At 30.4% G+C, this 17,351-nt stretch overlaps 1 pseudogene; it reads left to right on the top strand.

Moving 5' to 3' along the window:
* LOC129318105 (uncharacterized) overlaps positions 1–17,351 on the top strand; it is a 60,564-nt pseudogene that overhangs the window by 3,644 nt on the left and 39,569 nt on the right.

The raw sequence follows: 17,351 nt of genomic DNA, 5'->3' as shown, positions 1-17,351 counted from the left end.
TGTATTGGTAAATAGGCATTTTTCTCTTTAAATCATTTTTCAGACGAGCAAAAATTTTTCTCTATTAATAGATCACTAACGGATGGGAATTTGTACACCTGTAACAAATGGTTTAAGGATGCAAGTTCCTCGCTTATTAGTATAGGGTACATAATGTTTCTTGAAGGAACGTATAAAGTCAAAAATGCACTTTAACCCTGATTTAAACTATATGTGTGTGTGTGTGCGTGTAGGGAAAAAAAACCATATATACATATATCAAACTTGAGTTTCTCCAAAACAATTTATTTACTCTCCCTTGCCTTAATGAATGAATGCAGCTAAAATGTGGGTTTATTGCTGATCAATCTACATGCCTATGTCTTACTTGTATAGTAAAAGGTTTGTGGGTCCAATCACACAACTTATTCTTCAATTGAGACAAGAACTTCATGTTCAACCTTACCATCAAATTGATTGGAGCATAGCTCACCACCTTTGTGCATAGGTGATGCATTACATGTGTATTCTTAATTCACCATCATTATAGAACTACGAACTAAGATATTGTTTATATATTATAGGAGGATCTTTACTCCCCACATCCCTTGATACAAGATCTAATGTGGGATAGCTTACACATATTGAGCGAGCCACTTCTCACTCGTTGGCCCTTCAACAAATTGGTTAGAGAGAAGGCCCTTCAAAAAACAATAAAGCATATCCACTATAAAGATGAAAATACTCGATACATCACTATTGGATGTGTAGAAAAGGTATAATTTTCTTTGTTAATATAAATATAACATCAAAGATTTGACGTTAATTATAAGATTGGAAATAGCAAAATTCTAACATTTATGTTTCTTTTATATTTGTCTTGTTACAGTCCTTATGCATGGTTGCTTGTTGGGCTGAAGATCCAAATGGAGAAGCTTTTAAGAAGCATCTTGCCAGGGTACTAGATTATTTATGGGTTTCAAAAGATGGAATGACCATGCAGGTGAAATTAAGAGATAATTTCAAGAAATTAAACTATAATAATGGTTCAAATTCATCAATTGTTTTAATGTAACTTTTTCTTATTTTGATGTGTATGTGTGTGTAAGTTAATCCAATATTGATTTTACTGCGTCTAAAACTTTGTCTTCCTTAAATAGTTTTTAATTTCCTTTGGTAACTATAATAGTTTGATTTGAGGCTTGATATCTATATGCAGAGTTTCGGTAGCCAAACATAGGATGCTAGCTTTACTATTCAAGCTTTGCTTGCTACTGGCTTAATTAAAGAACTTGCTCCCACACTTGCAAGAGCACATTATTTCATCAAGGAATCTCAAGTTTGTTTCACTAATCTTAATGGGAAAACCCATTCAATGACTTGCATATTGTTGTCTTATGAGCTAGTGTAATTTCTTTTAATGACAGATAACAATATGGTCAGGTTAAGAACAACCCTTCTGGAGACTTTAAGAGTATGTATCGTTACATTTCTAAAGGGTCCTAGACTTTCTCTGATCAAGACAATGGATTGCAAGTTTCAGATTGCACAGCAGAAGCATTGAAGGTGATGATTTGCTAACTTCATACTTAATTATTCTTGTTTTCATAATATAATATAGGCAACTTTTTCACACTATATGTTGTCACCATATACATCATTGTTTGTTTTAGTGTTGTCTTCTTCTATCAAAGCTACCTCCAGAGATTGTAAGAGAAAAGATGAAACCTGAGAGATTTTTTGATGCTGTCAATATATTGTTGTCACTTCAAGTGAGTTATTTTTTTTCATTTTAATTAATTAATGAATCACCATAAAAAGTAGACATTTTCTCATCCATTGCATTTGTGGCATGTTTTCAAAAGTTTCATAAATCCATTACCCGAGGTTACTTTCTCAACATTTTAAAAACTGCCTCCACTCTTTTTTTGTAGTGAATATCTAGTTTGATAGAATCATATACTAATTTAATTATGGTTATTTTTGTGATAATATTGGCAGAGTAAAAGAGGTGGTTTAGCAGTCTGGGAACCAATTAGAGGTCAAGATTGGTTAGAAGTAAGAGTTATATATGCTTTATTATTAATATTTGAAGTAAACATACTTTGGACTAAAGATAAGATTTCTTTGATACATTCATGAAGTGATAATGCATGGATTAATTTAATTTGCTTTTATCTTTGAGGAGCAGGTGTTAAATCCTGTTGAATTTTTAAAGAATGTTGTAGTGGAGCATGAATGTGTAGAGTGCACTGGAGTAGCAATACAAGCTTTTGTTTTATTTAGAGAGCTATATCTAACACATAGAGAGAAAGAGATCCAGAATTTCATTGATAAAGCTGTGAGATACATTGAAGAGATACAAACACAAGATGGTTCCTGGTATGGAAATTGGGGAATATGCTTTATCTATGGAACAATGTTTGCACTTGGTGGACTTGTTGCATCTGGAAAGACTTATGACAATTGTGCTTCCATTCGTAAAGCTGTCAATTTTCTTCTCACAACACAAAAACAACATGGCGGGTGGGGAGAGAGCTACCTTTCTTGCCCTAAAAAGGTGGACTAATTAATACCTATTTGATTTCAACATTATTATTATTTTTTATTGTTAATTTAATTAGTTAAAAGCTGACTTGGATGATTCAGATGTACATACCACTTGAAGGAAGCAAATCTCATGTAGTACAAACAGCATGGGCTATGATGGGTCTTATTTATGCTGGACAGGTAAGTCATGTATCATCTTTAATTAACTTTGTCAACATGCATCTTAGTTTGGGCTGATCTTGTTATTTGGTTGGATCATTAGGCAGAGAGAGACTCGACTTTTCTTTATCGTGGAGCAAGAAATTTAATTAATTCTCAATTAGATGATGGAGATTGGCCACAACAAGTGAGTTCCTCTCTGCCCCTCCTCATTTAATGAATTTAATTAATGAAATATAAACTTAAAATTAAATATTAATTGGGGAGTTATTTATATATAGGAATCGACTGGAGTATTCATGAGGAATTGCATGATGCATTATGTAATGTACAGAAACATCTTCCCATTGTTGGCCCTCTCTGAATATTACAAGAAAGTTCCATTGCCAATTTAATGCTTGAAGGCCTAGGCCATAATTTTTAATCCCCTCCCCTTATTTGGTTAGTACTCCTATTTAACAAAGGGAAAGGAGAGGAGCCCCTTATTTAACTAAATGGGTTAGAAATGTCATTAGGCCATAAAATAGTATTTAAATAAGGATGCAAGTGTATTTGAATCTCACTATGTAGTAAGGATAAAGACCTTATTGATGGACTATACATAACTAGTATATCAATTGTAAGATTTGTCCTAATTCTATAAGGTGTAACTATCACAGCTTGAAGGACGATGTGATTTGTACCTGTCTGTAATTGAACCCTTAATCTTTTATATATATTTATTTGAGTCTGGTTAATAATCAAGTAGTGTTGATTTAAGGTTATTAAATGAAGAGTATTTTTGGAAGTTTATATTTTTGTTTTGAAAAAATAAGATTCTTAAGTGTAGTTAATGAAATTTATTAAAATTGAAGATTTTATCTAAAAATATCTTATAATTTAGAATGACGGGAGTATTAAATAGGCTAATTAAGTCCCTTATCTAATTATAATTGATTGTGTTGGAAAAACCAAGCTTGATTAACTTAATATAGTTTAGTGACTATGGTGAAGTTAAGTTCATACTTGCATCTTATATATGCTATCATTTGATTTCTTATCAAATAAACTATACTCCCTCCATTAGAAATTGTAAAATATTTTTAATCGAATCTTATCCTCAAATAAAGTAGTTACTTACTTTAAAACTAACCTTATCTTTTTATATTTATCCCTCACCCTATAATAAATATAAAGTTATTATCAACAGGGGTACTTTTGAAAAAAAGCAATGATTATATCTTAAAAAACTAAAAATGCTTTATATTTTTTAAATTTAATGGAGGGAGTATCCCTCTTTAATTTATTAACTAGATTTTACACTATTTTAATGTCAACATGATTTCAAAGTATATTCATCAAAGACACGTATCTTATTTTGGATCAAGTTTTTCTCTAGGTATTTTGTTTCTTGCTATATTAGTCTTTTTTTTTTTTTTTTCAGTGAATGCTTCATTATCAACCAGTAATATTTTACCTACAAAGAATCTCAAACTTATCATAAGATTTAATTATTTATATCATCGAACATGCATGAATGAAGCATGATCCAAAGGTTCTGAGTGTTTTTCTTAGTTGATAAACATTAAACAAGAAGAAAACTCATTAAAAAACACAAAAAAAAAAAAACACATATATGCTTGATTCCATCTCAAAGAAAAAAGGGCCAAATTTCTAGATATGAAGGAATTCCATTTAACGTGCATTTTATTTAACTTGGTTGGATTAGGCAGAGAGAAACCCAAGTCCTCTTCATCGTGGAACAAAAAGATTAATTAATCCTCAATTAGAAGATGGAGATTGGTCACAACAAGCGAGTTCCTCTATCTCTTATATATACTCATTTAATTAAATATAAACGTGAAAATAAATATTAATTGGTGAATTTTTTGTAGGAATCGACGGGAGTATTTACAAACAATTGCGTGATGCATTATCCAATGTATAAAAACGTCTCTCTGAATATTACATTAAAATTCCATAGCTGAGCCAAGCATAAGTCAAGTTGGCATTATCCTTCAAATTAATGAATATTCAAATTGTTTGATAGTCTAAGCCGTAATTTATCTTTTGTTGTGATCTCTTAATCCTCTCGTAGCAGTTGTTTTTTATTACCCAAAAAAAAAAAAATGAAGCGCACACCAATTAGTGAACATTACATAACATAGGAAAGACCGACTGCATATACTCCCTCTCCAATGCTTATTATAAGATGTTTTTCAACTACTTTACTGGAATTAAAAAATCATGGTTTACTCACTATAAATATATCATTCTTTTTTCTGGTCATGAATACTTCAAATTTGACCAAACGAAAGCCAAAAATCACCATCCAGAAGCAGCAAACAATAATAAAATGAAAACAAAAGTAGATAAAAAAACGGAAGAAAACAACAAAGGAAATTAACCAATGCCTAAACTAACTACAGGTAAGAAGTATCAAAAGATGACTTTGAAGCTTCAAGTGCATCAAAGATAGGAAGAAAGGACAAAGAAAGTGATGGCACAAACACCTACCCCAAAGGGCTTACTTCTTTAAAAGATTCAACTGCAAGAAAATCAACTGCACAATTTCCCCTACACAGAGTAAAGATAAGAGAGAACCCAACTTTAAATGCCAAAGATGCAATACAATCATGAATAATACTTCTACATCTCCAATCATATGGATCAAGATGATTAAAAGCAACACAATCTACCAAGAGTTTACAATCAATCTCGAACAAAACCTTGTCATGACCAAGATCAATGGCAAACATAAGAGCACGTTTCAATTCAAGTGCTTCAATCATGAGAGTTGAAAGATATTTAACTTTATCAGCAAAGCCCGTTGAAATATACTGGCATGATTCCTACTAATAATACCAATTGAAGTGTGATCAGATTTTCCAAATAAAGCACCATCAATTGTTAATTTTATGAGGAACCCATCTAATAGAGCTTACCAATACACATTAGCATCATCAACTATTGTAGCCTCAGTATTAGAATCTGGAGCAATAAAAGTGGCTCGGTATTCAATACGCAAATATCTAACAAGTTCAAGAACAATCCCCAAGATAGGATCAATATAATTAATGTCACGCCCCAAAATTTTGAAGTGTGACCAACTGGAATACGCATATAACACCTAATATATTAATTACAAATCTATCATACTATATATCATAATTTATATTAATAAGCATAAGCTAAAAGGAACAAAATATTCAAAAATTATAAAAATTTTGGTAGAGTCTACCTTATAAGCTGGACATTTCAAAATCTCTACAATTTGTCAAAAAGAATATTTGGACAACATAGAAAACTCTCACTAGTACAAAATAGCCCTTTTACACCCTTACATTTACATCGATTCATGCGCATGCGGTATAGAAATTGGAAGTGGTGGCCTTTTGTAAATAAATAGATAATTGTGATGATATCTACACCTTACTGGTGTAGATGTCTATTACATTTTTACTATTTTTTATTTCATGGAGATATCTAAAGCGATTACAAGTTATAATTGGTGTAGTTATACTGGCACAGAAACCGAATGAAAAGAGAAAACTCTAAATTTTATTTCTAGTCTGAGCTCTCTTACAACAAAGCGAGTCCTATTTATAGTGTTAGAACTTTGAACGAAAACAGGCAATCAGCTAAAACGTTACAAATGTAAATGCTAGACGTTTTATTGGCTTAATGAAGGGGTAACAGAACATGTTTTGGCTTTATTTCTGTAACTCTCGTGCATTAATTTTTTTCTTTTGTCCATTTCAGTCTGTTTCATCCTTCCCGAGTTCAGCAGAACTCGCCCTCAAGTCAAATTTGGCATTATCGTCAATGTAAGGGGATAGATCAGCAACATTGAAGGTGGCAGATACACCATAAGAACCATGTAATTTCACTTTGTAAGCATTGTTGTTGATCCTTTGCACTATCTTGAACGGACCATCAGCTCTTAGGGACAACTTGGCATTTGGCTGTTTAGGAAATTGTTCCTTTCGTAGATGTATCCAAACTAAGTCTCCTACCTTAAAAGTCTGCTGTCTTCGATGCTTGTCACGTTGAGCCTTGTATCTCAAATTCTGCTTTTGAATTCGCTCGCAGACTTACTCATGCAACTTCTTAATTTCCTTAGCTCTTTAGTCAGCATCAAAGCTATATTACTGCTTATCAAGTGAAGGGCTCAAGTCTAGTAGACTAAGGGGACGAGTGCCATAAACAAATTCAAACGGACACTTCCCAGTTGCTTGATTGATAAAGTTATTATAAGCAAACTCAACTTGAGCAAGAATAAGATCCCACTGCTTCAAATTCTTCCCCATGAAACTGCGAAGAAGATTACTAAGAATCCTATTATAGCTTCAGTTTGACCATCTGTCTGGAGATGACTAGCGCTGCTAAACTGGAGCTTAGTTCCCATCTTCTTCCATAACGTCCTCTAAAAGTGGCTAAGAAACTTCACATCACGGTCAGAAGTGATAGTTTTAGGAATTCCATAAAGACGCACAATCTTCTTAAAGTACAAGTCTGCTACTTGAATAGCGTTGGTCTTCTGGTATAGGGATGAAATGGGCCATTTGTGGAAAACGATCCACAACTACCATGACAGAATCTTTTTGCCTCTGAGTCCATGGTAAACCCAGAACAAAATCCATAGTTATATCTTCCCAAGGTGCTTCTGGAATTGCCAGAGGCATGTATAGTTCAGTATTCTGACCCTTGGATTTAGCTAAGTGATAAATTCTGCATCTTTGTATATGCCTGTTGACATCCCATTTAAGTTGAGGCCAGTAAAAGTTCTCCTTCACCAGGTCAACTGTTTTATCCCCTCCAAAATGTCCAGCTAATCCACCATCATGTGCTTTCCAAATTATGGCTTCTCCCAAGGAACCCTGTGGAATACAGAGGGTTTTACCTCGAAATAAAAACCCATCGTGTCTGTAGAATTGGTGGAAAGGTTAATCTACAGTTGCTTCCCATACTCCTCAGAAATTAGGATTATCCTGATACAACTCTTTGACAAGGTCAAATCCAACAACCTTGGTTTGTAGTGTTGTAAGTAGCACATGGCGACGACTAAGGGCATCAGCTACGAAGTTCAGAGTTCCAACCTTATGTTTGATAAGGAATGGATAAGACTGTAAGAGTTCACTCCAACGAGCATGTTTGCGACTGATCTTCTGTTGGGAATTCAAATACTTGAGAGCCTCATGATTAGAAAAAAGTATGAATTCTTTATTCAGGAGATAATGACTTTAATGTTGGAGAGCTCAAACAATGGCATAAAATTCCTTATCATAGGTAGAATATCTAAGCTTGGCATCATTAAGCTTCTCACTAAAAAAGGCAATGGAATGGCCCTCCTGGCTTAAGACAGCACCAATGCCAGTGTTAGAAGCATCATAACTAACTTCAAACACTTGGTCAAAGTTAGGAAGAGCTAGGACTACAGCTTCAGTTAACTTTTTCTTAAACTCCTCAAAGCTTTTCTGAGCTTGCTCTGTCCACTAAAACTTCTCTCCTTTGGTGCAATCTGTAAGTGGTGTAGCAATTGAGCTAAAATTATAGATGAACCTCCTGTAGAAAGAAGCTAATTCATGAAAACTTCGAACCTCCTACATAGATTTTGGAATTGGCTAACTGTCAATGGCTGCAACTTTGCTTGGATCAATGCGAACACCCTCTGCGATAATGATGTAACTCAAGAACATAACTTCGCTAGTAAGGAAGGTGCACTTCTTGAGATTTGTATAAAGTTTCTGTTCATACAAGGCTTGCAAAACTTGCCGCAAGTAATCTAAATGCTCCTCTTGATTCTTACTGTAAATAAGAATATCGTCAAAGTACACAATAACAAATTTATCAATGAAGGGTCTTAATACCTGATTTATCAGGCACATAAATATGCTAGGGGTATTTGTTAACCCAAAAGGCATCACATTCCACTCATATAAGCCATCTTTGGTTTTGAAAGCGGTTTTCCACTCATCTCCTGGCCGAATTTTAATTTGATGGTACCCACTACGAAGGTCAATTTTGGGGTCAATATGAAATTTCATAAAAAAGAGGGGAAATATGGAATTACTGAAAGATTTGGGGGAAAATATAATTTCTAAAAAATTGGCTGACTGGGTATAGTGACGTGGCGACGATGACACGTGGCAAAGTACTATTAGGCTGACCTGTCATTGACCGGTCAGATAGATGACGTGGCATGTGATGTTAGTGTCTTCAACCTTCGGATGGCGCGTGACAGCATGTGGATCGGCGGCGAGCCGCGTGGTCTTCCATTGGCGGCGCGTGGGTTGGTTTTCGATGACGGGGAACCTAGTGATTTTTAATTTTTTACTTGTGTCCTACTCTAGTTCTAAATATCTACCTCCTGGTATATCTTGCAGCCTTTTTTTTAACTAACTCCGTGTTCTGTTATGCTAACGGCACCATTCACTTGTTAAGTAAAAAAGGAGAGAATATGTCTGCAAGGTAAAAGGAAATGGATCTTAGTTGCTTCATCATTAGCAGAATGTTACATTACAAGGAACTAGTTTCTTGTGTTTACGGTTTGGAGATATGCAGTTGAGGGCTGATAGTCTAAGTCCTTCTTATGGCAAAACTACTTCCAATTTACATCCGATCATTTCCTTGAACCCTCTGTTATCTGGGGATTCTCATTTTTCATCTAATTCTCTCATCATAAACTATGTTGCTATGCACCATATTTTCATCATTATCTATATCATAGTGCTAGATTGACTGTGTATCCTCAAATCACCCCTTTTTTGGGATCATGATTTATCCTATCATGTTCCATGTCTCCTCCCTTAATCATCACTGCTTAGACTTTCCGATTGGATGTTTCTTATCTCGTCCTTTATTCCTTATATCGTCAGCCATCTTCTTCTTTGCTTTCTGGAAGGAATATTTTCCAACTGAATACTAATTGAAATAAGCCACATACATGGACGGAATATATGTAATACTGAAGAATGAAGATGGAGGGTGGGGGCTACATACAAAGAGTCCTAGATGCATGTTCAGCACAGCACTGTTGCTAGGATTATGGCTTTGAATATTAATAATTTGCTCAGCACTTAAACTGAGTCCTCCTTCTTTATCAAATATATATATATGTATACTAATACTACCTCTATTCCTATATATAAGATGTTTTTAATCGAATCATGCAAATCAATATTGTTTATCTAATTAAAAGCACATCAATATTCTAATTTTGTCCTAATTATTGTAAATTAAAAATGAATTTTTTTTCAAAATAAGTTAATTAGAGTATTTATATTTTTTTTCTTTTTCAATTTAATAAGAGTATAATAATCCATTCATTAAAAAATATACTAACAACCTTTTATATTTAGAGATAAAAAAATATTTTAAATTTTTTTTTTATAGGGATGAAGGAAGTAACATTAATTCAAATGTTAATCATAGGATGTCACTGCTAGTAGGCTAGCTAGGCATATGACAAAGATTTTCTTGGATTGGATTATACAGATGGCCGGTCAAATAGTTATTACCCCCTTCTTGCATGAATCGTAAGACATTTTTCAAGACAAGTTTGGTCCAAAATTTTGGACACTTGGCACTTTTTAAAATCATTTTTTTAAAATTTATCATTGTATTAATTAACCTTTGTATACAAAATATAATTAATTTAAGTTAAAGTATACATTTAATTCTTTAACTTTACACAATGTTTCATTTTAGTTCCTTAACTTTATAAATTATTTTTTAGTTCTTTAATTCTAAAAATGTTAGTTTTATTCTAACAAATTTTTATATTAAATTTTCAAATATTGATAAATTATTTTCAAATGTTGACATATTAAATTTAATTTTTTTAAAATAACAAATATTGACATAAAAATAATCATTTGAAACTAACAATATTAGCATTAAAAGACTGAAAAGATATTCTATAAAATTAAAGGACCAAATTGAAACCTATAAAGTTAGAAGACTAAAAATATACTTTAGCTAATTAATTTGACTAAATACTTCTTCTCACTCTTCATAATAAAGAAGTCAAGGACACAGAGAAACACATATAAGGAAAAAAAATTACTCATTCAAACCATAATTTTTTTTTTCTGATCTCATTTATAAATTATTTCTAACATTTTTAATGTGCTAAAAAAATTTTAAACTTTATTAACTCTTTTTAAAAATTCAACGGGTTTTCAACTTTATCCCTATTATATATACATATTTTAAAAATTAAATAATCTAATGTTTAATCATCTTCCTAATATTTAATAAAGGAAAAAAATAAAAATAAATACAATAATTATTTAAAAAAACAAGACAAAAAATACCCTCTCTGCCTTGCAAATAAAACCACAAAAGTACAACTATCAGTAAAAAGATAAAGATGAATGTAAAGTACTGTGTGCATTTAAAGATTGGATGGATATCTCGCCAAAAAAGGGAAAAAAAGATTGGATGGATAACGTTGCCATCCTATTATGGTTAATTACAAAGTTGGTTGGAAGTTGGATTCGGATGATGTGTATCAGTCATTCACTCCCCATTAACTCGTCGGCCACCACGTCTTCCCTCCATCTCTCATGCAGGATAAGCTAGAGTATTATAATTAATATTTCTCCCATCTTATTTGCAATTTTTTTAATATATTTTTCTTGAATTAAATAAAATCTTTGAATTTATTAACTTTATCTATCAATTTAATAAGTTTTAACATTATCCCTCTTAAATATATATAATTTAATAACTTATTTTATCCTACTGATGTTTATTGGAGTGAAATGAAAAACTTGTTATAAAAATTAATGACATGATTTATAATATAACTAAAAAATAAAAAAAAGTAAGGAGTAAAAATATAGACATGTTTGTAGTTAGCAACAAAAACCAGGATTATTTGCAAATTGCAACTATCAACATCATAAGAAAGTACAGCCAAAAATATTCATAACAAAGTAATTAAAATTATAAAATATTATTACTTCTTGTAAATTACTTAATTATTTATATGTTAAACAAATCTATAACAAATTAATTACTTTCTCCTTCAGGCTTAATTTAGACATTGCCTTTCTTTAGACTCGGTAATTGCTTGGAACCCACTTTAGTTTAGTTTATATAGAAAAGATATCACTATAAAATTGATTGAACTTAATTATTAATTTATAAGTTCATAACATAAGAACTTTAGCTTCTATGAATTAGTAAGAAAAAGATATTATAAGGATTTCATTGGGAGTAGCTCTCTCAAATATATATTTTCTGCATTCACAAGTTTTAAGCTCACATCCTTCAACTAAAAAAAATTCTACTAATCAATAAAGAATTAAATACAAGGAAAAAACATATGTAAAATCAAAGAAGGAAAACAAAAGCCTAAAATCCCTTCAATGTCCAACCGTATCTTAAATATGATTTTTTATAGTAGAAAAATATTCATGAGCAATAAAAAAAAGTTGCCACATGTAAAATCTCGTACATCCTTTTATCTTAATCATAAGTTAAAACTTAAAAATTCTATTTGATTTTAAATATGGGATAAATACATAATAGTAGTTAATTAATTTAATAATACCCATTTTTAATTGCACCAACTTATTGACAAATTTTTAATTCATGGACACACTTTTTATATTATTTATTTTAGTGAAAGGTAAAATCAAGAAAAAAGACATAATTTTTTATAAGTTAAAAAATATTAAAATATTGAATACCAGATATCTTAAAAACAGTGAATAGATTAACTTTATCTTATAATAATTGTAATTGGAGGTAGTACTATCTCACAAGCATTATATAGCAAGTTTGACTTAAGACAAGTACAAGTTGACAAGTACTATGATTAGCTTATTAATTGTGATATCAAGTCGCTGGCGTTGTATTTCACGTACTTGACATGTAAATCCTTGCTAGGGTATCGGCGTTGGTGGACGTTTCAACGTTTTGGCCAGAACAAACAAGGATACACCGTCACTCTGCGGCACTGACAAAGGCAATAGGAAAGATTTAATGTAGACAACACTCAAAAAGATTATTATATTAATTGACATATATAAGATATTGAAATAGTGATAATAAACTTTTTAAATTATATAAATAATAATTTAATTTTTCTAAATATTATAATTTTACTTAAGTTTTTAATTAACCAAAAATATGTAATGTGTAAATGCCATAATTTAAGAAATTTATTGAACTTATAACATTTTGAGGGTTTAAATTATCATTTAGATGATTCAGGTAAATTTTATTGTCATTTTTATAAAATATTTTAAGTTTTTTAAAGAGAAATTAATAATCTGGTAAAAAAAAGAGAGCAATTAATAATATTTTTTTAAAAAAATCAGATTTAATTAATAAAATTTTTTTAATTGAAAGATCCTGTTAATAAGAGTATATAATTTTAAAAATATAATTTGATTAAAAGTGTCATATAATATCAGAAGTAATATGTATATGTAATTTCATGAGGATGAGACTTTTATATTTAATCATATATATTTAAGATTAAAATTATACGTTTTCATTTTACCAAAAAAAAAAAATTATACGTTTTCAGATTATCACGCTCTTCCGCGCGTACACACGCCTACACGCCCTATCCATAACATTCGCGTCGTCTTCACAGCTTATGTCTATAACGGTGAAAAAATCATTTTAATTTTCATCTAATTTAGTGTTCTTAATTGTACATGCAATTTTCTACTAGAAAAATGATCAATCTAGCTTGTATAAAAACATAACTAAGGCGCCTGTTCAAGATGAGAGAATTATAAATTGAGAATTATTTTTTATAATTAACCAAGCATGTAAAGTTTTTAAAATAAAGTGGTATATTTTTCTTAAAAAAATAAAGTCCAGAACATCAAATTCTTGGGTTAATTATTTTTTTACTGAAAACTTGTTCTCCTATTCTGTTAAAAAAAAAAAAGCAAATTTTTTTCCCAAAAAACTTGTCATCCTACGTCATCAAGTTGTTTAAATGGCATTTTCATCTTTCCATTTCTAGAGATATATTGACGCCGAAGGACAAGAGAAGGATGAAATGTTTTAATATGACAAACATTTTCGCAGATTAGATTATAGATGGCCAGTGAAATAATTAACAACTAACGGAAAGAAAGATGAAGGGATAATTATATTAAAATTCCACATAAAAAATTAATTATTATAAAGTTTATTAATAACTGAATTAAATTACAATTATCAATAAATCTTGTAGTAATTAATTTTTTTATGTGGAACCTAACTGTAATTCTCCCAAAGATAAATTGATCAGAGAAGATATTGTGCATTTAATTCAATAAATTAAAGGGGAAATATTAAAGTTTAAAGGATTTATTTTGTAGAGAATAAATTTTAAAAATCAAATCATAGTGAGAGAAATTTTAACAGCTACTCCCTCCAATCCAAATTATAAGACATTTTTTCTAACTCATATTGGTTCAAAATATAAGATACTTCATAGGTTTTGAATTCTTTTTCCTATTTTACTCCTGTATTTATTAATTTAGTTTGTTGTGCAATATTTTTTACATTTTTCTCACTTTTCATGATAGCTAAAACTTTATTGGTTTACAAGGAGAATCGTGCTTTCTTATGATATAATACTCAATTAAAAAAAATGTTATCTCTCTCATTTAATTTATTATTGACAAATGGGGGAAGTATAAAAGAAAAAACTTGTGATATTTTTAATTAAAAATAAGAATATAACTGAATTTTATTAGTATTCAAATTATGATTAAAAATATCTTATATTTTGAATCGGAAGAAGTAAAAGTTTTCCATTATTTGTAATTAAATTATTTATCATTCTCTCTTTTCTTTTTCTTGGTATATAACGGGCACCTGACATTTTTTGGGCTGCCTTTTGCTCATATTGTTCATAAATTGTTTCAATAAAACCAAGCAATTTTGTAAGATAATACTTATAAAATAAAAATTATGACTGGCCAAGAGTTAGCTCTCTCTCTCTCTCTCTCTCTCTCTATATATATATATATATATATATGCTTATTACAACAGAGTTGGGTGGTGGTTGGATGATTTATCTGCTCCCCATTAATTAACTTGCCAACTACCATGCCTTTCTTTTAAAATAGATCCTCAGTTTCCTTTTATAGAATGCTCTTTGCTCATGTTCTATTCATAAGTTATTTTTAACATTTTATTAAAATAAAAAAAATATTAAACCTCATTAAGCCCATTTTAAAATTTAATAAATTTTTACATCTATTCTTAATAAGGACAAAAATAATTAATTAGGAGTAAAAGAGTAAATTGGCCCCTAAACTGTGGTAAGAGTGTATGAGATGCTAAACTCATTGTTGATGCAATTTCCTTTCAACTTTAAAAATAGTATAATTTAACCCCTATTGTTAATAAAAGTTGACTTTGATTGTTAGTTGACAAAAAATGACAGAAAAGGATAAAAAGTTATAAAAAAGGACCAATAAAATTTTTTTGATCATTTTCTATAAATTTTTGAGTCCTTGTCTTTAATTTTTAGGTCATTTATGGTACTTTTATGGTCCTTTTCTATAATTTGAGGTCATTTTTTAATTATTTTTTAGTCAATTAATGATTAAAATTAATTTTTATTAATAGTGAAAGTCAAGTTATGTTATTTTTAAAAGTTAAAAAAATATTATTATGCAAAAAAAAAATTACGGTCTCAAATGCTTCTTGACCTATAGTTTATAAATCAATTTACTCTTTTACCTTGTAATAAGGACATAAAGATAAAGATAAATATAGAAAATAATGAAGTGTTTTATAAATATGAAAAAAAAAATAATCTTCTCTCTTGACTAGAAAAGTATTTTTTTTAAAAGTAATTTGATGTTTCAAAATAAAATATATTTTTCAAAAAATAAGGCTTTAATAATAATAATTATTTTAATATTACCTCTCACTATTATATATTGTATAGTCCTTTAGTTTTATTTAGAAGGCAGGAAATTATTGAACATCTCAATAATTATTATTTTTATTTTTATTTTTTTGCCGCTATTAATGTAATATTCATCCAAGTGACTAGGTGTCTCATCAAACTAATAATGAGTCTAGCGCTATCATCTGATTAAGTACTATTCTCAATAAAAGCACGGTGAAGCATCAATCCTACTCATGTCACGTCTACGCTATAAATAGGGCTTAATTGTTTACGTATGTGAATGCAATATTCCGCAATATCACTGCTACTACTTAGCTTGCAGGAATATGTGGAGGCTGAAGATAGCAGAAGGAGGGAACGATCCTTATATTTACAGTACAAACAACTTCGTGGGGAGGCAGATTTGGGAGTTTCATGCAGAAGATGGAACCAAAGAGGAAAGAGATGAAGCAGAAGCTGCTCGTCGCAACTTCTCCTCCAATCGCTTACGTTTCAAAGCCTGCCCTGATCTTTTATGGCGATTTCAGGTTCCTCTTTGGTTTTCTGATATAAGACGAGATCTTTCAAATGCATTGTATAATCGTGATCATGTTGTGCATGCATGTTCTGATGGGGATGTCTTGCTGATGATGAACTATTCCTGTGTTTAACTCTGCATATCCTTCACATCTAGATATATATATATATATAGCACTCTCTTGTCTGGTTCTGATTTTTGTCTGTTTGACTGATCACAATAATTAATAGCATTATCAGGTCTCTCTCACCCATACCTGCTGCGAGTTATTAAATCATAGCTTTGCTGAGCGAACACCATATATTCTATCCTGATCTGTCATGCAAAACCAGGTCCCAAAAAATAAACAACCATGTATATATCATCATGAAGTCCTACAGAGATGTGATTGAACATTTTTTAAAATTTTTCTGGAATGAAATGTTGTAGAACCGTGATACAACTACACAATAAGAGAAGAGACAGAAGAATAACATTTCAGAAAAATATCATTTTTTTACAAGGATTAAATTTATAAGGTATATATATGATTGAATAAACTTTTACTTTTTATTATATATATATATATATATCATTTTATTAGTATGTAATATTTACTGGCAAAAAATAAAAAATATTTAAAAGCACTCATTCATTATTTGTGTTTGTGAATGATGATGTATATCAAGTACTTTTTGAAGAGTTTATAAAACTAAACTAACTATTATGAAGTTTGAAAAAAAAAATACAGATAAATAACTTGAAGTATAAAGATTAATTATCTGTTCTTATATTAAAAAAATAATCCAAGACTTAAGTAAGATAAATCAACAAAGATTAAGAAAAGGAAAAAGAAGAAAGCAACAAAAAACTCTTACTGAAGTTACTGAAAACCAAGAAGTCCCACGTCGAAAGACTGCGTGTATGTACTCCATTGAGTTTTTTGCCCGTAACTGTGATGGAATAGGGGTTGAGTCGTGTAAATTGAAAAATTACAACTCTTGGCCCACGTGAAAATTACAAGTTTGCCTTGAAAAAAAAACTTGGATTCGGTTTAGCTAATTGATTGTTGACTTGACCTGTTTGTCAACTGCCCAGTTTAGGGGTGACCAAACTGGATCAAAAGTTAATTCCTTGTTCCATTGGATGAATCAATGGGTTCAGTTCGGCTTTTAAAATCTTTTTTATAACCATAATAAAAATAATTTTTAAAATAATTTTTATTTTAATTTTCTATAATAGTTTTGAACTGTTTAAGTCAGTTGTTTCTTGTTTTTTTCATTATACTTCAGACCTGGTCAA

Source organism: Prosopis cineraria, unplaced genomic scaffold (assembly GCF_029017545.1).
Source record: "Prosopis cineraria cultivar Desert tree isolate PC_DT_omini unplaced genomic scaffold, ASM2901754v1 PC8, whole genome shotgun sequence".
Taxonomy (NCBI): domain Eukaryota; kingdom Viridiplantae; phylum Streptophyta; class Magnoliopsida; order Fabales; family Fabaceae; genus Prosopis; species Prosopis cineraria.
The sequence above is the reverse complement of the archived record's forward strand: the minus strand, read 5'-3'. Positions and strand labels throughout refer to the sequence as shown.